The sequence below is a fragment of the Ictidomys tridecemlineatus genome, chromosome X (genome assembly GCF_052094955.1).
Source record: "Ictidomys tridecemlineatus isolate mIctTri1 chromosome X, mIctTri1.hap1, whole genome shotgun sequence".
NCBI classification, from domain to species: domain Eukaryota; kingdom Metazoa; phylum Chordata; class Mammalia; order Rodentia; family Sciuridae; genus Ictidomys; species Ictidomys tridecemlineatus.
The window spans coordinates 93,261,341-93,285,892 of record NC_135493.1 but is presented as its reverse complement, the minus strand read 5'-3'; the positions used below and the strand labels follow the sequence as shown (position 1 = coordinate 93,285,892).

Sequence of the window (24,552 nt, the reverse complement as noted above, 5' to 3'; positions counted from 1 at the left end):
CGAGCAGGTGTGAGGCCCTGGGTTAGACCCCAGCACTGCCAGGTGTGCTGGCATACATCTGTGATCTCAGAGAGTCAGGAGGCTGAGGCAGGAGGATCTCAAATCTGAGGCCAACCTGGACAATTTAGGGAGACTTTGTTTCAAAATAAAAAATAAAAGAGCTGGGGATATAGCTCATTGGTAGAGCATCCCATTCACACACACACACACACACACACACAAAAAAAAAAGGTGTGTCTTTAACTGTTCAGTTTTCTTGGGATTAGTGACCCCCTTTCCAAGCACTTTGACTCAGAAGAGTCTCTGAGTTCCATAAAAGGGCTCAGTTCCCATTTGGGCCTGCAAGATATTTACAATGATCCGTCTCTGGGGCAGGCCTATGTCTAGTTCCAGCATCTAGAGAACAGGGCCCTCTCATTAGGAAGGGCTGCTCCAGAGTCCACGAGCCCAAAGAGCCGGAATCTAGCAGCATTCTATTTGCCAAGGGCAGGAGAGAAGCCCAGAAATAGGACCCCATAGCATAGTGTATCAGTTATCTGCAGCTGTGTAACAAAATATAGCAGGGTCAAATGATAACGAACACTTGTCATCTCACAAGGCTTGTGAGTCAGGAATGTGGGAGTGGCTTTCTGGGTGATTCAGACCAGGGCCTGAATCAAGCCTGGGCTGCAGCCTCTGAATTCTTGGGGCTGGAGGATCCACTTGCAAGATGGCTGACTCATGTGATCCGCAAGCAGTGCTGGCTATGGGTCGGGGGCCTCAGTTTCTCAGCATGTGGGCCTTTCCACATGGCTGCTGAAGTGTCCTCATGACACAGTAACCGGCCCTTCCCAGAATGAGTGGTCCAAGAGGGAGCAGGTGGAAGCTGCAGTGTCTTTAGTGGACTAACCTCAGAAATGACCCACGAACACTTCCTCAGTCCCGTGAACTATAGGGATCAGCCCTGCTTCTGTGGGAAGGGCGTGTGGGAGGGAGGGAATACTAGGAAGCAAGGATCATCTGGGGTCATCTTTGAGGTTGCCTATCATAGGTGGCTTCTGGGGGGACAGCAAGGGCTCTGGCACTTGTACTGTGGCCTACATAAATGATCATTCGGAAGTATTCTCCTTCCTAAAGTCTGATTTTGTGTTTGCTGTGCCAGCTAGGATTAGGTGTGGTTTTAAGAAGATGAAGGCTTATTTCTCTTTTATGCCAGAAAAGTCTGGAAATAAGCAGTCTAAGGCCCAGGTACTATTTTTCTACTTCTTCCCTCATAGAACATGGCTTCCATCCTGAAAGGCACAAAATGTCTAACATCAAACCCACATTCTTGAGGGCTGGGATATAGCTCAGTTGGTAGAGTGCTTGCCTCACATGCACAAGGCCCTGAGTTCAATCCCCAGCACCACACACACACACACACACACACACACACACACACACACACACACAAACAATAAACCACATTCTCACATTCTAGGCAGGAAATAGGGGTAGGGCTAGAAGCCAAACCCCTTTCCTAGAAACCCCATCCGTCAACTTCTATGTACACATCAGTGTCATCCTAATTGAAAGAGACGCTGGGAAACACCGTGGCCTATCTGGACACAATGTTGCCTCCAGTAATAGAGGGGTACTACAAGTCAGGAAGAAGGGGACAAGAGGGATCAGGTGGGCATGTCTACCACTTTTTCTAAGCATAATTTTCACAAAATAATTGGGTCTCTCAGTTTCCTTTATTCTGAGCAGAAGGGAGACTAATGGGAGATATGGATATTTCTGGACTATATAAACTTATGTTCAGTAAACACCTGCCCCTCTTCTTTTGCAGTGAATCCAGGGCCTCATATATGTTAAGTAAGTGCTCTACCACTGAGATACACCCCTTTTTAGTGTTTACTTTTTTACTTTAAGACAGAGTCTCAATAAATTGCCAAGGCTGGCCTGAAACTTGTGATCCTCCTGCTTCAGCTTCCTGAGTGGCTGGAATTACAGGCTGGGCCACCATGCTAGCTGGTACTGTTATTTTGAAAAGGGAAGTGACTTCTGGGTGTGGTGGTATACACCTGTGATTCCAGCAACTGGGGGAGCTGAAGCAGGAGGATAACAAGTTCAAGGCTAGCCTCTGCAACTTAGAAGATCCTCAACAACTTAGCAAGATGCTATCTCAAAATTAAAAAATAAAAAGGGCTGGGGATGTAGTTCAGTGGTTAAGCACCTCTGGGTTCAATCCCTAGTATCCCCCCCCAAAAAAAAGATGGAGAATAATTTCTAGAATTTATTGAGTACTTATTACATGCCTGATGCTGTTCTACGCACTTTACGCACACTCGTTCATTTAATCCTCCTGCAGTAGGTAGAATTATTATCACTATTCCCATTTTACAGATAAGAATACTGAGGTCCTTTGAAGTTCACTTACCCAAGGACACTGACAAGTTGGGGCAGTTTGGCTTTGGATGCTCTTCTCTTAAGTATCCTGCTGTGCCATAGCATGTGACAACCATAGATGCACCTTTCATGATGCCTCCTGTTGAAAGAGAAAACTACAACAAATCCAGTTTTACAGACCTTAATTAGCTTCATTTGCAGTTCTAGAATTAGGCAGCAGTATAGGCCAAAAATGGTCCAGAATGTTCCATCCCACCACATGGGCAGGTTATATCTATAGCCAGACAAAAGGAAGTGACACACAAGAATAGAAGTAGGGTACAGAGGTAGTCTAAGTGGTTACAGCTCAAGTCTGTCTTATGTGAAAGTGGCTTGAACAGTTGGCTGCCTGTGATTGGCTGAGACTCAGCTACTTATGACAAGACTGGGTTACATGGGCGGTGGGTGTAGCTCAGTGGAAGAGCACCTGCCTGGCATGCATGGGATCCTGGGTTCCATCCCCAGCATCACCAAAGAAAAAGAATAGGTTACAGTCTTTTTACACATGAAGGTAGGCTGTAATTCACTGTGGACAGAAAAAGGCCACACTTACAGAGGCAGCTTGAGGCCAGAGTTAAACTCAGTTTAACACTGCTGACACATGCCTATAATCCCAGCATCTCAGGAGGCTGAGGCAGGAGGATCTCGAGTTCAAAGCCAGCCTCAACAAAAGTGAGGCCCTAAGCAACTCAGTGAGACCCTGTCTCTAAATAAAATACAAAATAGGGCTGGGGATGTGGCTCAGTGGTCGAGTGCCCCTGAGTTCAATCCCTGGTACCAAACAAAACAAAACACTACCAATCCTCAGCACCTCTGAGTGAACTTGTGTCACCCACAGCCTCTGGAAGGTGTTTTTTATAGAACATCTGACTCCAGCTTACCTGCAGCTGGACAAGGTTTTCTCTAAGTTGGTAATAAAACTAGGACACACCGGGTACTCATGAGTTACCCTTGGGGCAGGAGTTAAGATGTCATAATGAGGGCAGGGTAATCAGAGGTTATAAGAGAGTAGAAAGGATGAATGAGTAAGCGGTGGACACAGTCATCAGGGAGAGAAGGGAACAGGCTGCCCAGGAGCGGAGGCGGTCCCAGGAGAGCGACCATGGAGAGGTCTCAGCTAGAACCATCTCTTTGACTCTCTCTACCTAACTAGGCCCTGAGGCCTGTCTCCATGATTGACTTCCAGCTGATCTCCCTGAAGAGTAGCTGTTTTCTGGAACCTACAAAGTTCCAATTAAACTAGAAATATTGTCAACAGAGACAGGGACAATAGGAAGAGGTAAAGCTTGTGAAGGGGAAGGTTATAGGGGCTTTTGAAAACCTCTGACATATTCCTGGAGATTCAGAAGGTCAGCATCTTATGTAGGGCTGAGAAGGCTCTCAGCCCTCTCTCTGGCTGGCCTTGAGGCTCTGAGGAGGCAGGAAGCGGAGGCTAAGGCAGAGGTAGCAGAGCTAGCTGAGCTGGAGGGCCGACCTAGAAACACCACAGCAAAGAGCTGCAGAAACTTCGAGAAGATTGTTTCTGGACATTTAAGGAAATCTCCACTCATTAACTGAACACCTAAGCAAACCCAGCAGACACTGCGCTGGCCACACATGACACAGAACAACACTTTAAAGAACTGATTCAGAAAGAAAGAGACAAGAATAAACAGGAGCAGGCCAGACAAATTGCTCTTGAGAGTTATTTGAAGTGCCCAATTTTCAACAAATTTATGAGATATGTAAAGAAACCAAAGTGATAACGATCACACATATCTGTGAATACCAAAAACCACCGAATGGTGCACTTTATTTATATTTGCTTATTTATTTACTTTTTTTTTTTTTTTTGGAATGCTGGAGTTTAAATCCAGGGCACTACATATGCTAAGCCACGCCCCACATTGAATGATACAGTTTATTTATTTATTTAGGTTCTGGGGATTGAACCTAGGGGTCTTCTACCACAGACCTACATCCCCTCCCCTTTTAATTTTTTTTTATTTTGAGACAGGGTCTCACAAGTGGCTAAGGTGGCCTCAAACTTGTGGTCCTCCTGTCTCAGCTTCTCAAGTGGCTGGGATTTCAGTGACCACTGCACCTGGCTTGAATGAGCCACTTTATTTATATATATTTATTTATATTTTTGGTACCTGGGATTGAACCTAGGGGCTCTTAACCACTGAGCCCCATACCCAGCTCTTTTTTATATTTTATTTAGAAACAGGGTCTTGCTGAGTTGCTGAGGCTGGCTTTGAACTCATGATCCTCCTGCCTCAGCCTCCAGAGCCACTGGGATTACAGGCATGAGTCACCACACCTGGATTGAATGATACACTTTAAATGTGCCGACCATATGGTATGTAAATTACATCTTAGCCAGGCAAGGTAATGGTGTGGCATTTCCTTATAAATTTCAACATAGAATTTATAAGGAATGTATATGAATCAACCATTTCTACTCTTAGATATTTACCCCATGAGAAGTTAAAACAGATGTTCTCACAAAGATTTGTACACAAATATTCATAGCAGTTTTATTCATCATAACTGAAAAATGAATAGGGAACTAGCACAAATAGCCATCAATAGATGAATTGATAAGCAAATTGTGGTACGTCCACATGCAACAACTAGTATGAACCTCAGAAAACACATTGAAGCTGACCACAGTGATGCCAGCAACTTAGGAGGCTGAGGCAGGAGGATCCCAAGTTGGAGACCAGCCTCAGCAACTTACTGACACCCTGACACCCTGTCTCAAAATTTAAAAAAAAGGGTCTCACATGCACAAGGCCCTAGGTTCAATCCCCAGCACCACAAAATAAATTTATAAAGAAAGAAAGGGCTGGGAATGTGGGTTCAGTGGTTAAGCACCTCTGGGTTCAATCCCTGATACCAAAAAAAAAAAAAAAAAAAAAAAAGGCGGGGGATAGTATGGTGTGCGTTATGGTTTAGACAGGAAGTGTCCCCACATGTGTGAAACAATGAGGAGAATTCATGGGTGCAATGATTGGGTTTGAGAGTCTTAACCTGATCAGCTTGAATGGATTAACTGGGTGCTACCTGAAGGCAGGTGAGCTGTGGCTGCAGTCCGTGGGTCACTGTAGGTGTGCTTTTGGAGTGTATATTTTTATCTGGTGAGCAGAGTCACTCTGCTTCCTGTTTGTCCCATTCTGAGCTGCTTTCCTCCTCCGTGCCCTTCTGCCATGAAGTTCTGCTTTGGCTAGGGCACAGAGCCATGGGGTGGGCTATGCCAGGACCTGATTTGAGTCTGGTTTTCCAAGGCCTGGATAAGGATCCCATTTACATCCTGCACACAGGAACTCTGCTGAGGGAGAAAGAGAAAGGCTAGATGGTCTAGGGAAATCAAGGCCTCAGAGGCAAAGGACCAGGATGAGGGGATCGAAGACCCAGTGCCGGGCTAGCCTTGGAAGGTATGTGGCGCCTCAGCCAGTCTGCCTCACAAAAGACCTAATACTTGCATGGAGACACATCTGGGCCAAGAGGCCTTGTTGAGAGCCACAGCAGAAGGGGCCCCAGAAAACTTCCAGCTGATTGGCTCACAGCGGCCCAGGCAAACTTCGAGCTGATTGGCTTAACCTGGCCCTAGCAAACTTCCAGCTGCCAGCTGATTGGCTCCTCTGCGGTGATGCTCATTGGGCTGTTTCCCCGCCCTTTCAGACCATGGAGCTGCTCATTGGGGAACTCTTTTGGCTCCGCCCACACGACCCAGCCAATCGGCCTCAAGAGCGGGAGGAGTGGGGGTTGAGAAGCTCGTGGGAAGCCGGTGGTGGCAGTTGGGCTCTGAGGGGATTCCTGAAGAGCTGTGTGGTATGGGTGTGTGTGTGTTCTAAAAATAAAGTTCATTTCTGCTTGACAAGTGGCTCCTGAATTGTGCCCAGCCAGACTGCAGCAAGGCCTGAAAGAGGAAGGCCAGGCCAGCTCAGGGGAGGAGTCAGCTTCAACGGACTGCTGTGTAGGAGCTTGGACTGGGGGAGAACCACCCAGCTTTGAATGTGCTGTTAGGAGGAGCAGGGAGCCGCCTGGGTCGGGTCCAGGGATGGTCAGGCATAGCTGGAGCTCATTCATCAGTAATGAAGCCATCAAGTGTGTTCATGGATTTTACCCTGGCAACCTGGGAGCAAGGCGGAGAAACCATTTCACATGCCAGTTCCCTCCTAGCTCCCTGGACCGCACTGCCTGGTCCCACAAGGTGAAATGTCCAGATGAGGTCAGCCTTGTCCCCAGTGGGTGGGGGGCCTCTGGGCTGTCTAGGTAGGCACCCACATCTCAGGGCTTGCGTGTGTTCTAGCTGCTGTGCATTTGGCCACCTGGGAGCCCTGGGTCAGGCTGGGCCAGGCTGCAGGTGCATGCGTGGTGGCTGGCCATGGCGTGGGGTGCAAGGTGCTCTGATGAGGGCCAGCCCCAAGTTCCCTTTGCTCACAGGAGAAAATGACCAGAGGTTCCTGAGACTTGGCTTCTCTGGAGCCCTAACTTTTCCATTGCTCCCCCCACCCTCAGTCACCCCCAGGGATTTAAGGGAAAACAGATCCATCCTGGAAGGAAGGAAACCCTCCCCCAGGTGGCTCAGCCAGAACGTAAGTGCTTTTTCACACTAATCCATCACCTGACATCCTCCTCTGTTTGGTTTTTTTCCATCTCTAATTATCTTATAATTATTACAAGATTACATGCTCATCATCAGGCATTCAAATAATGTGGAAATGTACAATATGGAATATTCTGGGTGCTCCCACCATCCAGCAATGATCAATCTTTGGTGTATGTTTCTCAAGACATTTATATATACTCTCTTTTTTTCTTTTACTTTTTAAAAATTTTTTTTCCTTTTGGTACTGGGAATTGAATTCAGGGGTGCTTAACCACTGAGTCACATTCCCCGTCCTTTTTATTTATTTTTTTATTTTCAGACAGTGTCTTGCGAAGTTGCTAGGATCGCCCTATGTTACTGAGGCTGGCCTCAAACATGTGATCCTCCTGCCTCAGTCTCCCAAGGCACTGGAATTATAGGCATGCCCTAGCATGACCAGCTCAGGGTTGGTATTCTGAATCATGACTATGAAGCCATCCAGAAGGTCTTGGGGCACAGGACTGCATAGGAGTTGGCATGGCAGAGAGGGACATGTGCTGGGAGATATTGGAAAATCACATGTGATTGCTGTGAATGACTTTATGCCAATAAATTCAGAAAATTAGATGAAGAGGCCTGGGGTTGTGGCTCAGCGGTAGAGCACTTGCCTAGCACATGTGAGGCACTGGGTTTGATCCTCAGCACCACATAAAAATAAACAAATAAAATAAAAGCATGCAGTGCATCTACAACTACAAAAACTAAAATAAAATTAGATGAAGAGAAAATCTTCTCAATGGAAAACAACATCAATATGAAATGGAATAGAAAGCTGAGCCCGGGGACATTCTTTTGTAGTCCCAGCTACTCAGGAAGCTGAGGCAGGAGGATCACTGGAACCCAGGAATTGGGGACCAGACTGGGGAACATAGTGAGACCCCATCTCTGAGAAGAAGAAGAAGGAGGAGGAGGAGGAGGAGGAGGAGGAGGAGGAGGAGGAAAATGAATGGACTATCAGCATAAACCAATATCCTTAAAAAAGAAGTCAAATGTTTCTCCCAATGCCCTATCCTACCCCCACAGAAGGAAGGGAGGGAGGGAGGGAAGGAGAGAAAGAGGGAGGAAAGAACCAGATTCAGAATTTCACGGATGGGTTTTACTCAATCTTCAAAAATAGGAAATCCTGGGGCTTGGGTTGTAGTTCCGTGGTGGAGCGCTTGCCTCGCACTTGTGGGGTCCTGGGTTCAATTCTCAGCACCACATTAAAAAAAAAAACAAATAAACATATTTTTTAAAATAATAAATCCTACTTTATGTAAACTGCTATAGAAAATAGAAAGGAGGGCTGGGTGCTGTAGTGCACACGTGTAATCCTAGAGACTCAGGAGGATGGGGCAGGAGGACTGCAAGTTTGAGGCCAGCTTCAGCAATTTAGGGAGGCCCTAACTACCTTAGTGAGACCTTGTCTCAAAATTTGAACAACCACCACCCCCCCAAAAAAATGATTGGGTATGTGGCTTAGTGGTTAAGCACATCTGGGTTCAATCCTCAGTACCAAATATATTAAAAATAAACAAAAATACAAAATGGCCGTGGATGTAGCTCAGTAGTAAAGTGTCCCTGGGTTCAATTTCCAATATCAAAAGAAAAGAGAAAGGGAAAATAGAAAGGAGGTCAAGCAACCCAATTCTTTCTTTCTTCATTTTTTGGTACTGAGGATTGAACTCAGGGCACTCAACCACTGAGCCCCATCCCCAGCCCTATTTGGTATTTTATTTAGAGAAAAGGTCTCACTGAGTTGCTTAGGGCCTCACTTTTGCTGAGGCTGGCTTTGAACTCAAGATCCTCCTGCCTCAGCCTCCTGGGCTGCTGGGGTTACAGGTGTGCACCACCATGCCTGGCGACCCAATTCATTTTTATGGAGCTATTAGAATCCAGATATCAAAATGAGAGAGATACTGAAAGGAAAGCAAGAAACCAGGAGATGGCTAAGCAAGAAAAGAGACCAGGCAGAGATGCACACTAGAGTCAGAGCTGACAAATAAAGGCCACCTCTCTATAGGAGAGAGAGGCAACACAGGCTTGAGTTCTGGGACTTTTATGGGGGAGACTCAGGAATCAGAGCCTGCTGGGTCCTAATGCGGGCAGTTAAGGGTGGGGTTGGTGTGAAGGAGTGGGGAGTCTTTCTCAGAAAGGCCCTTGGGTGGGAAAGCAAAACTTTTGTTAAAGTGGCAGCTGTCACTTAAGATGGCCATCCAGATGCTAAGCAAGATCAGAAAGAAATTGGCTGAACTCAACTATGAACACAAATGCAAACGTCCTAAATGCAGCGTTAAGAAGTTGAATGAAATGGGGTGGGAGAAATTCTAGGGCCAAGCAGAGCAGAGTTCCCCTGGACAGGGTCAGGTTGAGTCTAGACTTTGGGGACCACATCCCAGGGCTGCTTCTCCTTTCCTGCTCACTTCTCTCACTCCTTAGAGCTTCCTGCTAAAGGCCTTCCTTCTGTAAGTCACTCCCAGCAGAATCACTGCGGTGATTGATTTGGGGGAGGGTTATTCAACATGGACACCTTCCCTCCTCCGTGGGGTAAGCAAATGTGCCACCAGGGGTGTGTGTGTGCTCACAGGTGCACGGTTTGTCTCTCTCTCTCTTATCAGACTCAGAACACAGAGTGATTATGGATTTTTCTCTGGGAGGCAGAGACCAAGTCTCATAAATATTCCTTTCCTTCATCCAACCTAATGTGGTTGACATCAAAAAGATCCTGGGAGAGGAACCCACTGGTGAAATCTGCGAATGCTGAGGCTCCTGAGTACAAAGGAAGCCTTTTGGCACCTTGGTCTAAGCTCAGTAGGAAAAAGGGAAAGAAAAAAAGAGGACATAGTTCTTGTGGATTGTCACACCCAAGCTAGGCCCTCGGGAACTCAGCCTGGAGACCCCTCTGGCTGATGGCTGCAGCTGGGGGTGTAGCTCAGTAGTTAGGAACCTGTATAAGACCCAGGGTTTCATCCCAGCACCAAACAAATACAAAACAAAACAAAATAAACCAGTGATCACCAGGCTGTTCTGCTAGAGGGTGTTGCATTTCTCAGCCAGTTGAGAGTCATGTCTGGGACGATTCTAGACCATGGCTAACAAAAGTCCCAAACCAAGAGCCAGGAAGGCATTAACCAGGTGTCAAGATGGAAGAGGATGACAGGAGACCAGGTGAGGAGTGGAGGCGGGGGACAGGGTAGCCCAGGGTCCCATTCAGTTGTCCCCATAGGAGGAAGGCGTGAGCTAGTTCTAAGACTATAACTGGAATGTTGCCTGTGTTTAACTGCTACATAAAAGATCTGACTTTACTGTCTCCTTTAAAAATCCGTTCAGGATAGTCAGGCACATGGCACACGCCTGTAATTCCAGGGACTCAGAAGGCTGAAATGATAGGATCACAAGTTGGAGACCAGCCTAGGCAACTTGGCAAAACCCTGTCTCAAAATGAAATAAGAAGGTCTGGGAATGTAGCTCAGAAGTACAGTGCCCTGGGTTCAATCTCTAGTATTGTAATAAATAAATGAATGAATGAAAACACAAATTAAAAAAAAAACTTGCTGGGTGTGGTTGCCGTACATCTGTAATCTCAGTGGCTTCAGGAGGCTGAGGCAGGAGGATTGCAAGTTTGAGGCTAGCCTCAGTAAGTTAGCAAGGTCCTAAGGACTTAGTGAGACAATGTCTCAAAATAAAAAAACGAAAAAGACTAGGGATGTAGCTCTGTGGTAAAGGGCCCCTGGGTTAAATTCCCAGTACCTAAATAAATAAATCATCTAATTCAGTAGACATTATCTGGATGTGATAATTAATCTTATGTGTCAACTTGATTGAGCCACAGAGGGCCCTGGTATTTGGCCAAACATTATTCTGGGTGTTTCTTCAAGGTTATTTTGGGAAAAGATTAATATTCAATTCAATAGACTGAGTTAAGCAGATATTGTCCTTCCAAATGTGGGTGGGCCCCATCCAATTGCTGGAAGGCTTGAACAGATCAAAAAGTTGACATCCTCTGGGTACAGTGGCACATGTCTATAATCTCAGCAGCTCAGGAGGCTGAGGCAGGAGGATCACAAGTTGAAAAGCCAGTTTCAGCCACTTAGCTAGGCCCTAAACAACTTAGTGAGAGCCTTTCTCAAAATAAGAAATAAAAAGGGCTAGAGATGTGGCTCAGTGGTTTGTTACCCTTGGGTTCAATCCCTGGAACTAAAAAAAGAAAAAAGAAAAAAGGTGACATCCCCCAACTGAGAGGAAATTTTTCTTCTTCCTGTCTTTGAGCTGGGGTATTTTTTTCCCCTATTTTCAGACTCAAACTGACAGGTTGGCTCTTCCTGGGTCTCTAGCTGGCTGCCATTTGTATTGCTGGGTGTGGTTGGAGGAGGTTGGCTCTCCTGGGTCTCAGGCCTTTGGACTTAGACTGGAACTGTGCCATGTACTCTCTTAGTTTCCATCTTAGTAACTCACCCTGAGGATCTTAGCACTTGTCAGCCTCTATAATCACCTGAGGCAATTCACACACACCGCACACACACACACACACAGCCTTACTGGTTCTGTTTCTCTGAAGGACCCTGGATAAATAAATCTATCTCATTCCTATAAAGACTCTAGTGGGCTCATGACTCTTCAGTTTAGCTTAGTCTTAGGTAAGAGAAAAGTTTTCTGCTTTTTTGTTTGTCTGTTGTTGTTTTTTGGTGGCGCTGGGGATGGATTCCGAGGGCCCTGCACAATGCTAGGCAAGCGCTCTACCTCTGAGCCACACCCCCAGCCCCAAGCTTACAGGCCCTTGAAGTCACAAACACACCCTCTCTTCTAATTCGAATATCCCATCCAAGATAGTTTTCATAACTTCTCCTTTCCTGGCTTGGGCCTACTTCCTGTTGGAAGCCTCCAGCAGGAAGTGGCTATGGCTGACTCTCTATTTCTCAACTTGGTATTCCTCCTACCCTAGCTCCTGAGGGGGAATAGTGGAGGCAGGGAGTGTAGTAAGGTCAAGGTTCTCTATCTCCTAGGAGTTTTCATGAACTCTTCAGAGATTCTCACCATTGGGATCCTCTCCCAAGGTCCTGGATATAGACTTGGCCTCTCTCACCCCTGGGGATTGGGTAGAGCTTTCCAGCTTCTTTGTGCTGAGGTCTCCTCCCCACCCACCCCTAGAAGTCTTCTTGGGCATCCTCTGGAGACAGCCCTAAGGGATCTGTCTCCTGTGAAAGCCAAAGAAACACACAGGCAACTTTTCTCTGGATGCACTTGAGAGTGACAGGCTAATCAAGTGCTCTACCACTGAGCCACACTCCCAGCCCAGGCACACACTTCTGAGACACATTCAGGGCTCCTCAGAAAGCCTCCAGTGATGTCAAACCCCAGTTACCTACAGTGATGATGAGTCTAGGTCAGCTTTCCCCGCTTCCCTCCCTCACTCCTGTTCTTTGGGACCATGTCATCAAATAAGCTAGCTGCAAAGATGTCCTTCTCTCAGGCTCTGCTTGGAGGCCCAGGGTAGAGCTGTGGGCTAAGAAGACAGGCCCTGACAGATCCCTCGTTCGATCTGGGGTTCAAAGTTAACAACTCCCTACACACATCTCTCCCTATAAAGTCTTGCGTTTTTAGGGCTTGTGAGGGGTCTCAGACCCAGCAACTATTACCCCTTTGTCCCCAAACCTCTTCATCTTTCTTCCCTTTCCTACTCTCTGACTTCCTGTCTTTGATCTGGTTGAAAGCTGGGCACCATTTCTTTTGTAAATCCATACATGATGATTTGGCCCCCCGGCCCTGACATCTTACATGTACTGTCACTCAGTGTCTCTGTAGAGGTTTCCCTTTTCACATCCTGTGACACACAGATCATTCTGCCCCCGGTCTCTCTTCTGGAAAACACTGATGTCCAGGGCTTTTGTTGTTGTTGTTATTTTGTTTTGCTTTTTAGTATCTATAACAAGATTTTCAGTTCGGCCATCCAGGTCGCCCCCTCTGATCCTGTTCTGAGCTGGGTTACTAACGTCAGTCTTAAAATATGCCCAGTCCTTGCCCGCTGTGATGGCACTAATGAGGTGTGAATAGTGGCTGATTACCTCCGTCTAAATACTATGCAGCTATAAATGCGGTCTAATCTCGGCTTCCTTTTAGCAGCCAATGTCATCTGGCTCCTTCACAGTCGCTCCCCAGCTCTGGCTCCTAATGCCTACCGAACATTTTCCCTGGATGTCCTGGGGCTTCTGAGATTAACAAGGCCACAGTGGCTCATCTGTCCTCCCACAGAGCCCTGCCTCACATATTTGTGGTCTCCATGGAATGCAGTCATCCAAATAGTCTCCCTGGCTAGCCACCTCTGACACTCTCTTAAATGACTCTGGGCCTCTGCACCCTCCCTACTTGATCTGTCCCCAGCTCCATGTGGATCCTACAGCTCAGATGTGGCTGCATCCCCGCGGCCTCTGTCCTTGGCCTATCACGCCTGCAGCCTCCCGTCTGGCCCTCCTCTGACCCCCCCCCCCACCTCTAGTTATTACCCTTCTCTGAGCCAATCGGATCCCTTCTTGGTTTTTGGTTTGTTTCAGTTCTGGGGATGGAACCAGGGCCTTGCGCATGCCAGGCAAGTGCTCTGCTCCTGAGCCACCTCCCCAGCCCTGATGTCTTGTCACTTTTCAATTTACACATTTGAATGGCCCTTCCACTGGCTTTTTTTTTGTTTTTAAATAGTTTTTAGTTGTTGATGGGCCTTTATTTTATTTACTTATTTTTATGTGGTGCTGAGATTCGAACCCAGTGCCTCACACGTGCTGGGCAAGCACTTTACCGCTGAGCCACAACCCCAGTCCCTCCACTGGCTTTTGATTCATGAGCAAGGGCCACAGGTTGTCACCAATGTGCCCTACACCCTCCCCCCAATCTCAGCTCCTGCCCATATTCAATGCCCATGACCTTGCTTGAGTCCAGTGGGACTACGCTTTGAAGTTCTCTATCCTCCATTTCTACTACCAAGTCCCCGAATTCTAGTCTCTCACGGTGACCTGGTGACTGTGGTTTTCCTGTCCCCAGTCATCATTTTCGGCTCTCATCGCCTCGCTGTCCTCCTGGGTTGAGTCAGGTTTCTCAGTGATGGGATGTCTGGCTGCTATTAATTTTCAAAGTCTCAAGGGTCACGCCATCCGAGTCTACACACTGCGGTGCCCCCCCCCACCCCGGGGAGCATCAAGTGGCTTTGGCTCATTATGGAATGACAGAAGTGGCCCGAATGCTGTGCTCTTCGTCCCCTGGCTTTGATAACAGCATTCAGGAACACTGTGCTCTCCACTCACGCCTCTCCACGGGTGATGTCAGCCTAAGACACTTAACTGGGGCATGTTCAAAGTCCCTGCTTGGGCCCACGGATACACTGAGGACAGGTCTTACTGTTCTTGGAGTGGCCCAGGGGAGGGGGAGGTCGGGGATCCCAGAGCCACCGAAGCATGTGTAAAGAATGAGTCAAATCCATGATGCAAAAGCCACCTGGGCCATGCATGAAAAATTCTTAAACTCAGCACAAGGAAGGTTGTAAATCCCCAGGAGATGGGAAAATGGGAGGGTGCGTATGTGTACTTCTGGGGAGAAGGTTTACAATTCTCCTCACATCCTCAAAGCAGTGTTTTGTTAGAATATACATCTACAGAAGCATTGTTTTGTTAGAATATATATCTTCCTGATTAAAGAAGCAATGCATGCTCATTGTGAAATTGGAAAAGAAATTGTGCACAAAGAAGATGATAAAATCAGGCCTGATTTTACTATCCAGAAATACCTGGATCAACCTTTCTGGCTGCATCCCTGCAATCCTGTTTCTATGCACACATTATCCCTGTGAACCTGAGAAATATACTCCTTTGTGATCTGCTTCCTTCTACTGAAGATATTATGGACATTTTCCCAGACCATAAATACCCTCCTTCAACTTGAATAACTTCATAGTATTTGATCATTTGAGTCCCTTATTTATTTTCCATTGCTCTCTGGGTTTCTTTGCTATTGTAAATAACATGAGGGATAAACATCCTCTTATATACACTTTTAAAATATTTATTTGTTTTCTTTAACACTATTTTAGAAGTGAAATTTTAACTTTTTATTTTACTTATTATTAGGTTTTCTCTGTTCTTTTTAGATATACAGGACAGTAGGGCGTATTTAAGTGTGTGTGTGTGTGTGTGTGTGTGTGTGTGTGTGTGTGTGTGTGTGTTTGGTGGTGCTGGTGATTGAACCCAGGGCCTCCTGCATGGTAGGTAAGTGCTCTACCACTGAGCTACATCCTGAGCCTTAGAAGGGAAGTTTATGTTTGTCTTTTTTCTTTTTATTTGGAAGTTTGTTGATTGTGTGGTGCTGGGGATCAACCTCGTCCATCTAAGCAAGTTCTTTTATCACTGAACTACATCCCTATCCCCAAAGTGAAGCTTTCTTATTTTTTTGTTTTTGTTTTTGGTACTAGGGATTGATTCCAGGGGCTCTTCTCAGTTTTATTTTGAGACAGGGTCTTACTGAATTGCTGAAGCTGGCCTTGAACTTGCAATCCTCCTGCCTTAGGCTCCCAAATCACTGGGATTACAGGTGTTTGCCACTACACCCAGCAGAATTGAAGTTTGGAATGAAAGGGTATAAACACGTTTGTTTAAGGATTATGATACTGACAAATCATTCTCCATAAAGGTTGATTGCAATTTATTCTTCTGGCAGCAGTTTATGATAATATTGCTCTTATTTCCTTTATTCTCTTTCAATCAATAGTTGTTAGAGGACAGGACCCTTTGGAGGACAACAGGAGAATATTTGCAATCTAATAGGTGAAATATCACATCTCAGGTTTTACTGGATCCTGTGTAGAAGCTGGTCAGTGTTCCCAGCTGCACAACACACAGTTAATGTTACCTGAGACTTCCCCCCAAAGTGTTGGCAATCCTCAGACAGGTGCTATTTAACAAAAGATAATTCTGCTGCTAGTCATGGCAGCACACACCTGTAATCCCAGCAGCTTGGGAGGCTGAGGCAGGAGGATAGAGAGTTGGAGGTCAGCCTCAGCAATTTAACAAGGCCCTAAGCAACTCAGTGAGACCCTATCTCCAAATAAAAAATAAAAAGGGCTGGGGATGTGGCTCAGTGGTTAAGCAGCCCTGGGTTCAACACCCCCATCCCCACGTCCCCCACAAAACAAGCATCAGCTTTTCTTTGCCTATTTAGCAAACCTAGAGACATGGTGATAGCTTTATTTCCAGTCAGTAAATTAGTTGAGAGTTGATGAGATTGAGTGGCAGTAATTAAATATTTGGTGGCTCTTTAAAACTATTCCCACCCCTACCCCCAGCTTAAATCAAAATTTCTGTGTCCTGTGAAAATTTTAAGAACTGTGACTCATCCTAAAGCCTTCTTGGAATTCCCTAATTTTCTGGATAATTCAAGGAAAAAGTGAGCATATTTGAATGAAAACTTTATAATTAACAGATATTTCCGTAAAGGTATGTCTTATTTTATGTAATGAACATTTTGGGGATTCCAAAAAATTGTGTGTAACTGAAATCCTATTTCTTTCTTTTTCTTTTTTCTTTTTTTGGAAGGAGGGACTGAACCCAGGGGCACTTAACCACTGAGTCACATCCCTAGCCTCCCTGCCCGGCCCCCCCCCCCTTATTTTTTATTTTGAGACAGGGTCTCACTAATCTCACTAATTTGCTTAGGGCCTGGCTTAGTTGCTGAGGCTGGCCACGAACTTGTGATCCTCCTGCCCCAGTCCATTTTTAATTTCTCTAAGATAGCCCTCAAAAGAAGTTCCAGAAGCCAGGTACAGTGCTTGAAATACGGTCCCAACTGCTCTGGAGGATGAGGCAAGAGGATCACAAGTTCAAGACTAGCCTGGGCAACTTAGTGAGACTCTGCCTCCAAAGGCCCAGCACAGTTATCACATGGTGATCGAGAACCAGATGGAAAAGTAAACAGATAGTAGGAATGTAGACAAGAAGCCAGAGATCTCTCAAAATGAAGATAAAGAGAAGAACAAAGGAGAGTGAACAAATGATGGAGGATAGGAACCATGCAGGCAGTGCCAAAGGCACAGGGTGGAATTCATAGACTGCTTTGGGATTACATTTAAATAACTGTTAAATGTCACATCTTAAAAATTTCATAAGATTGCCTGTGAGAATTGTGTCATTCTTCACTTTCTTTTTGTATCAGGGATTGCACCCTGGGGTACTTAACCTCTGAGACGCATCCCCAGCCCTTTTTATTTTTTATTTTGAAACAGGGTCTCGCTAAGTTGCTTGGGGCCTTGCTAAATTGTAGAGGCTGGCCTCAAATTTGTGATCCTCCTGCCTCAGCCTCCCACATTACCAGGATTACAGGCACTTGCCACTGTGCCTGGTTTAAAATGTTTACTTTGGTGGTTTGCAGACCAATACGTTCCATGTTTGGGGGGCAGAGCTCTCCACGGCTGTGCTCATCACCCTTCTACATACTAACTGTTTCCGATTATGGAAGTTGAATGATTTCAAGTTTTACATTGCTGTGTATTCAAATATTTGTTTTTATTAATATGTAGTAATGGCTTAGAAATTTTCATTTCATTCTTGAATTGATAAATATGATCAACTATGGAATCTATTGACTATTTTTTTTTTTAATATTTATTTTTTAGTTCTCGGCGGACACAACATCTTTGTTGGTATGTGGTGCTGAGGATCGAGCCCGGGCCGCACACATGCCAGGCGAGCGCGCTACCGCTTGAGCCACATCCCCAGCCCTCTATTGACTATTTCTAGTGAATGTCTTTTACATAATGACTAATTTGAGAATAATGTGTTTGTTTTAAATTGCTCTAGTTTGTCTGTTTTCTTTTGCAGTACTGGGGATTGAAGCCAGGGGAGCTGTATCTCTGAGCCACGTCTCCAGCCCTTTTTATTTTTTGTTTTGAGATAGTCTCACTAAGTTGCTTAGGGCCTCCTTAAATTACTGAGGCTGGCCTTGAATTTGCAATCCTCCTGCCTCAGCCTCCAGAGCCACTGGGATTACAGGTGTGTATGTCACTGTGCCTAACTAAATTGCACTTCTTTAAAAGAAACTATGGAAGAGTAAAAATCCAAGTAGCTGCATAATCAGATTGTAATAGCAGTTTATTGTATTATTATTATTATTATTATTTTGATGGTATTGGGGATTGAACCCAGGGTCACTTTACCCTGAGCTGAATCCTCAATACTTTTCAGTTTTTATTTTGAGACAGGGTGTCACTACATTGCTGAGGCTGGCCTCAAACTTTTCATCCTCCTGCCTCAGCCTTTTGAATCACTGGGATTATAGGCATGTGCCACTGCACCTGGCTATAATAATTATCTAGTTGAGCATTTTTTTTTTTTTATCAAGAATCAGAATCCCAGGGCTGGGGTTGTGGCTCAGAGGTAGAGCACTCGCCTAGCATGCGTGAGGCCCTGGGTTCGATCCTCAGCACCACATAAATATAAAATAAAGACATTGTGTCCACCTATAACTAAAAAATAAATATTAACAAAAAGAATCAGAAGCCCAAGGAGTACATGTATAACTTTAATCGGAACTCCTTGAAGGCATTTATGACTATATACTACAGCTTTATAGTAAGCCACTATTTCCATTTTTGGCTCTTTGGAAACTTGCAGGCTTAAACTTGTACACGATCTTGTGTCTTATTAACCTTTTCACTGTAAAATGTAAGAATTTTAAGGATATTTTGAATCTAAGTATGAGAAAAGGCTTTGTCACTTAAGAAAAAGAAAAGAAGGAGGAGGAGGAGGAAAAGAAAGGGGGAAAGCAAGCACGCAAGCAAGCTGGGCACGGTGGCACACACCTGTAATCCCAGCCTCTTGGGAGGCTGAGGCAGGAGGATCAGCAGTTCAAAGCCAGCCTCAGCAACTTAGGGAGGCCCTAAGCAACTCAGTGAGACCCTGTCTCTAAATAAAATGCAAAATAGGGCTGGGGATGGGGCTCAGTGGTTAAGCACCCCTGGGTTCAATCCATGGTACCTAGCATTATGCTAGGGTGATGGGAGGAAGTTTACTTCTTGTTTGGGGTCTCAGTCTCTTGGGGTTTTATTGAAGAGTGTGACAGAGACACTGACAAGTGTGCCTATTGTGCTAGGGCTGTGCACAGGGGATGAAGAGGTGTCCCATGCTGGGCCTACTACTCTCTTTCCTTCCTGCTGGGGACACGGTACAGTCACACCTATCCCCACTGTGTGCTCTGCCTTTGGGTACCAACTGCTGGTAGGGTGCAGCTCAGGGAAAGCAGACCTATGGGACAATGATCAATGGAGGTCACCACCCCAGATAGCAGGGTCCCCCAAGCTGGCTGGAGAGGTTAACCAGTAGTTTCCATTTCTGGGGGGAAATTGTTGCTAAATTGTTCCCTGCCCCCTGTGGTTCATAGTAAGGCTAAAGATGTTGACAGATGGGGACATAGCCTAGGGCTGAGTGAGAGATGCAGCTCTGAACCCACAGAGAAAAATTCCTGAAACTCTCACAGCAGCTTGGTTTTTCAACGTCTCCATGTCATGGAACAAAATCCAAGTTCATGATCTCACTCAATGAAAAGACACAATGAAAAGACACAGCAGGCAGGAGTCAGAGACAAATGGGGTGTGTCCACGAAATGTCATTTTGAAGTTTGTGGTTTGGAGCTTAGGATGCTTTTTCTCTGAGAAAAACAGAACACTGTCGGATGGGTGTTGGGTGCCTAGGCTAGCACTCAGAATTTGGTAAAATTTATAACACCGTTAAGTCTTTATCTCTTACAAAGAAAACGTGGGAGGGAACAAAATGTCATTTTGCAATAATGATTTTAAAGAAATAAAGGAAAAAAAACAACTTCAGGGCAGAAAGGAAGATAGGTTTTATTCATCTGAAGCACCAGTGCTGGAAGAAACCAGACTGACTTCACAGAAGAGAGAGCTTCTTTCTTTCTTTCTTTATTTTTGGGATCAGGGATTGAACATTGAACTGAGGGGCACTCAACCACTGAGCCCCATCCCTAGCCCTATTTTGTATTTTATTTAGAGACAGAATCTCACTGACTTGCTTAGGGCCTCTCTAAGTTGCTGAGGTTGGCTTTGAACTTGAGATCCTCCTGCCTCAGCCTCACCTTTTGTTTTTAATAATTATTTTATTTATTTACTTTTATGTGGTGCTGAGGATGGAACCCAGTGCGTCACACATGCCAGGCAAGCACTCTACCACTGAGCCACAACCCCAACACCAGCCTTTCTTGTTTTTAAAGACAACCTAGCATCAATACTAGTCTGATTTAATACTGGCCATGATTAAGGGTAGGCTTGGGCTCACAGATGAACCCCAAAAGAAAGATTTCACTGAAGTACTTAAGCACTGGTTGGAAAAATATTTCTAGGAGATATAAATAAAAGGTGAAAGATGATTGAGGTGGAATTACTGCGCCCTGTGGTGAAAGACGGTGGTGAGGAGAAAGAAGGGTGAGGTAAGGCAGGCTTGAGACCCCCAGTGCCCTTCAGAGTAGCTGTGAGGGTCTGACAGCTTGGACACTGTCCCCAGATTGCTGGGGAAGGGAGGGAGGATGCTGTGTATATCCAGCCACTCAAATTCAAGACCTGCTTTAATACCCAGCTTTGGAAACTCAGGGTGTGCCTCATCTCCAAAGATGGCCTCATGCCCTTGGATTGTGGCTGACCCTGGAACTTGCTTTTTGGCTAAAAGAATTCCTCAGAGTGACACTACATGACTTCCATAGCTAGTTCCGAAGAAATCTTAGGGCTGGGTCTCCTTAAACATGGGCTTTAGCGGAAGACAGCCACAGGGCTGGCCTAGGGCAGCCCAAGGCTGCTCTGGAACCAAGAAACTTTCAAAGGGTTTCCAGCCTCCCCAGCCCTGGTGCACAGTTGTGAGGGAAGAAAATTCAGGTAAGTGCAGTCTTATTCACCAGACCAAATTCAGAGGCTCACCTGAGGTATTGTCCTAACCTCACACTGTGAAGAATAGTAAACAAATTGTCATTTTCATTCACTAAGTTTTGAGCTGCTTTTTGCACAAGAATAGATAACTGGAACCCAGATGAAGCCCCAAACTTGCTTTCCTACAACAAAACAAACAACAAAAAAAAAACAAGATTTCATTTACAAAAGACCATCTGCTCCCATGAGATTGTGCTGACCCATATCAACCTGCTTAGATGAGAGAACTTCAAGAATCTCCAAGCATGCTCAGCTTTTAGATCCCCAGTGATTTCCCCTTAAATCTCCTCCACCGGCCCCTTGCTAGGTTGGAAGGCTGGAGAATAGAACTAAGGAGAAGTAATCAGCGATGAACAACCATGAGCTCTTGAATGAGGTTCGTCCTGTAAAGCAACCGAGGTAACATTAGCTACTTGCATTCTGCTGGGGCAGCCTTAGTAGAACCGGAAATGACTCTAGGCCAAGGTTCCATAGTGGGCTGGATGAATATTTCCTGTTTCTACAGTTTTACTGCTGTTAGTTGAAATCTCTCACACGTTCCTCTATAATCTCTTTCCAAGAACTGGGTGCTTCTGGAGATAGAGAGCAGTGCGGGTGTTTATTTTTTATTTTTTCAGAGACTGGCTTAAGAAATTGGATAAAGGAAGATGTGCCGGGCATGCTGCCCAAGATTTCCTGGGCTATGGAAATGATTTAAGAGAGCAGTCATTTTCTTGGTGGATTCTTAGTGGGCTGGGGTTTCTTATGGATTCATGGTTGAACAATTATATGAATTAAGTCAGTCTTGGTAGCACAGTCACCTAGCTGAACTAGACATCTCAGGGCTTTATCGATTCCTTTCCCTCAGAAGAATGACGCATGGAATTATGGTAGTGGAGCTAATAAAACACAGAGTTTGCCTGGGGCTCCGTGCCAGCTACAAGGTTGATAACAAGAGTTGTTTTCCTCTACCTCTCTGGCATGCTGTTAGCTGGTACTCAAAAATGTTTGCTTGATGAATGAATCCATGAAACTGAGTAGTTTGGAGTCAGGTAACCTACATAAATACAAATAGCAAGACTGAGCCAGGTGTGGTGGCATGGCCCGGTAATCCCAGCAGCTCTGGAGGCTGAGACAGGAGGATCACAAGTTGGAGGCCAGCCTCAGCAATTTAGTGAGGCCCTGAGCAACTTAGCAAAACCCTGTCTCAAAATAAAAAAATAAAAAGGGCTGGGGATGTGGCTTCATGGTTAAGTGCCCCTGGGTTATATCCTAGGTACTTAGATGGGGTGTCCATCCAGTCTGCAAACAGGCAAAATGTGGACTGCTACCAAGGACATCATTATGGAGAAGAATCTGCATTTCTAAACTTTATGGACACCCTGGATATTAACATCAGACATCCCTGATCTTTTTCTAGTTGGGTCTCAGAGGATGTAACTAATGTCTCCTCTTTTGCAAGGCTTCATGGGAAGCCCTATATGGCATACACTCTATTTTCAGTGCTGACAGGGGCCTCGTAGAGGAAGGAGCTCAGAAGGAAAGAAGGTGCTTCCAGCCACCCTGGTGCTGGATTATCTCAAACTGGAGGACCTGGGAGGAGTGTTTGTTACTTGTCCTTGTGATGAGGTCCAAAATAACACAAGGAGGTTGTGATGGTTAATTTACTACCAAGGAAGGAGCTTTTTCTGCCAATAAAGGTAGGTTAATGAAAGAGCACAATTGTCCAATAAAACTTTGGGGAACACAACAAAGGAAAGTGCTCCACCTACAAAGCCAACTACTTTACATTTCTAGACACTCCTCTATTTTATTCTTCCAGGATCCTTGGGAAATGCTTTACCCAGACATTTGTCAAAAGGTGTTTTGGTGGTGCATACCCATGACTCCAGTGATTCGGAGGCTGAGGCAGGAGGACTGCAAGTTTGAGGTCAGCCTCAGAAACTTATTGAGACTCTTAGGCTGGGGCTATAGCTCAGTTGGTAGAGTGCTTGCCTCCCATGCACAAGGCCCTGGGCTCAATCCTAAGCACCACAAGGGGAAAAAATTTAGTGAGACTCTCACCAATTTAGTGAAACTCTGTCTCAAAATAAAAAAAACAAAAAGGATTGGGGATGTAGCTGAGAGGTAGAGCATCCCAATCCCCAGTACCAAAATAAAAAAACATTAAAAAAGGTGATTTTTGTTTGTTTGTTAGTTTGATGCTGGGGATTGAACTCAAAGCCTGGAATAAATTAGAAAGTTTTACAGAAGAAAAGGGAGATGACCAATTCCATGCCCAGACAGCAGGGAGGGAACAGAAATCAATATTGGAATTTTAAAAGAAATCTGTTCCACTGTTACCCCACAAAACAATCACAAATTTTAAAGCCTTCCAGTATTAGACAGCTTTAGGTGGATTATAATTGCCTCAAGCTGGGCATGGTGGCCCATGCCTGTAATCCCAGGGGCTCAGGAGAGTGAGGCAGGAGGATTGCGAGTTCAAAGCCAGCCTCAGCAACATAATGAGGGTGTAAGTAAGCACCTCGGGTTGATATCGGTGCTACCCACAGAACTTATTCTTGTGTGTGTGTGTGTGTAGAGACTTAACTCAGCCAGGTGCCTGTAACCCCGGTGGCTCGGGAGGCTGAGTCAGGAGGATCACCAGTTCAGCAATGGCCAGGCGCTAAGCAACTCAGTGAGACCCTGTCTCTAAATAAAAAATACAAAATAGGGCTGGGGATGGGGCTCAGTGGTTAAGCACCCTCCAAAAGAGAGATGCTTAACTATCATCACTTTGAGGCTCCCTTAGGCTACTCCTTTACAGCCACACCCACTCCCTCCCCCAATTCCTAACCCCTGGCCAAACCCCTGGCTGCTCTCCATCTCCAGAATTGTTCTTCGATGAATGTTGCATAAATGGAATCATGGGATATATATCCTCCTGAGCTTAGCATGTTTTGCCCCACTCAGCAGAATTCCCTGAAGATCCTCCCATGGCATCGCGTGTGGCAAGAGTTCATCCCTTTTTACTGGGGGTGGCAGTCCATGGGATGGATGTATAGGGTTTGTTTAACCATTGCCACTCTGAAGGACATTTGGATAGTTTCCGGTCTTTGACTATTACAGATAAAGCTGCTAGGAACATTTGTGTAGAAGTTTCGGTGTGAAAATAAGTTTTCACTTCTCTGGGATAAATGCCCAGGAATGTAAGTGCTGGGTCATATGGTAAGTCCATTTTTAGTTTTAAAAGGAACTGCCAAACTATTTTCCGGAATGACTGTATCATTTTATGTCCCACCCCCCACCCCACCCCAAGCAACGTGTGAGTGATCCACTTTCTCAGCATCCTCTCCAGCATTGGATGTTGTCACTATTTTTTATTTTTGCCATTCTGAGGGGAGGGTGGTCTATCTCATTGTGGTTATTTTTTTTTTTTTTTGGTTTTGCTTTTGATGCTGGGGATTAAATTTGGGGCCTCATGCATGCTAGGCAAGTACTGTACCACTCAGCTACCCAGCCTCTCATGGTGGTCTTAATTTGCATTCTCTAATGATTAATAACATAGAAGGTCTTTTCATGTGCTAATTTGCCACTTGTATATCCTCTT

The 24,552-nt window shown here is 45.5% G+C and overlaps 1 long non-coding RNA gene and 1 other non-coding gene across 2 annotated transcripts in view; one reads left to right on the top strand and one right to left on the bottom strand.

The window, feature by feature from the left end:
- LOC144371773 (uncharacterized) overlaps positions 1 to 24,552 on the bottom strand; it is a 45,013-nt gene that overhangs the window by 10,891 nt on the left and 9,570 nt on the right. The window contains exon 2 of the long non-coding RNA XR_013431876.1: positions 2,402 to 2,509. This is a non-coding gene — a long non-coding RNA (uncharacterized LOC144371773). The remainder of the gene's footprint in view (positions 1 to 2,401; positions 2,510 to 24,552) is intronic.
- Trnaa-ggc (transfer RNA alanine (anticodon GGC)) lies at positions 2,810 to 2,882 on the top strand. Its single transcript has one exon. It is a non-coding gene; the product is annotated as a tRNA-Ala (tRNA).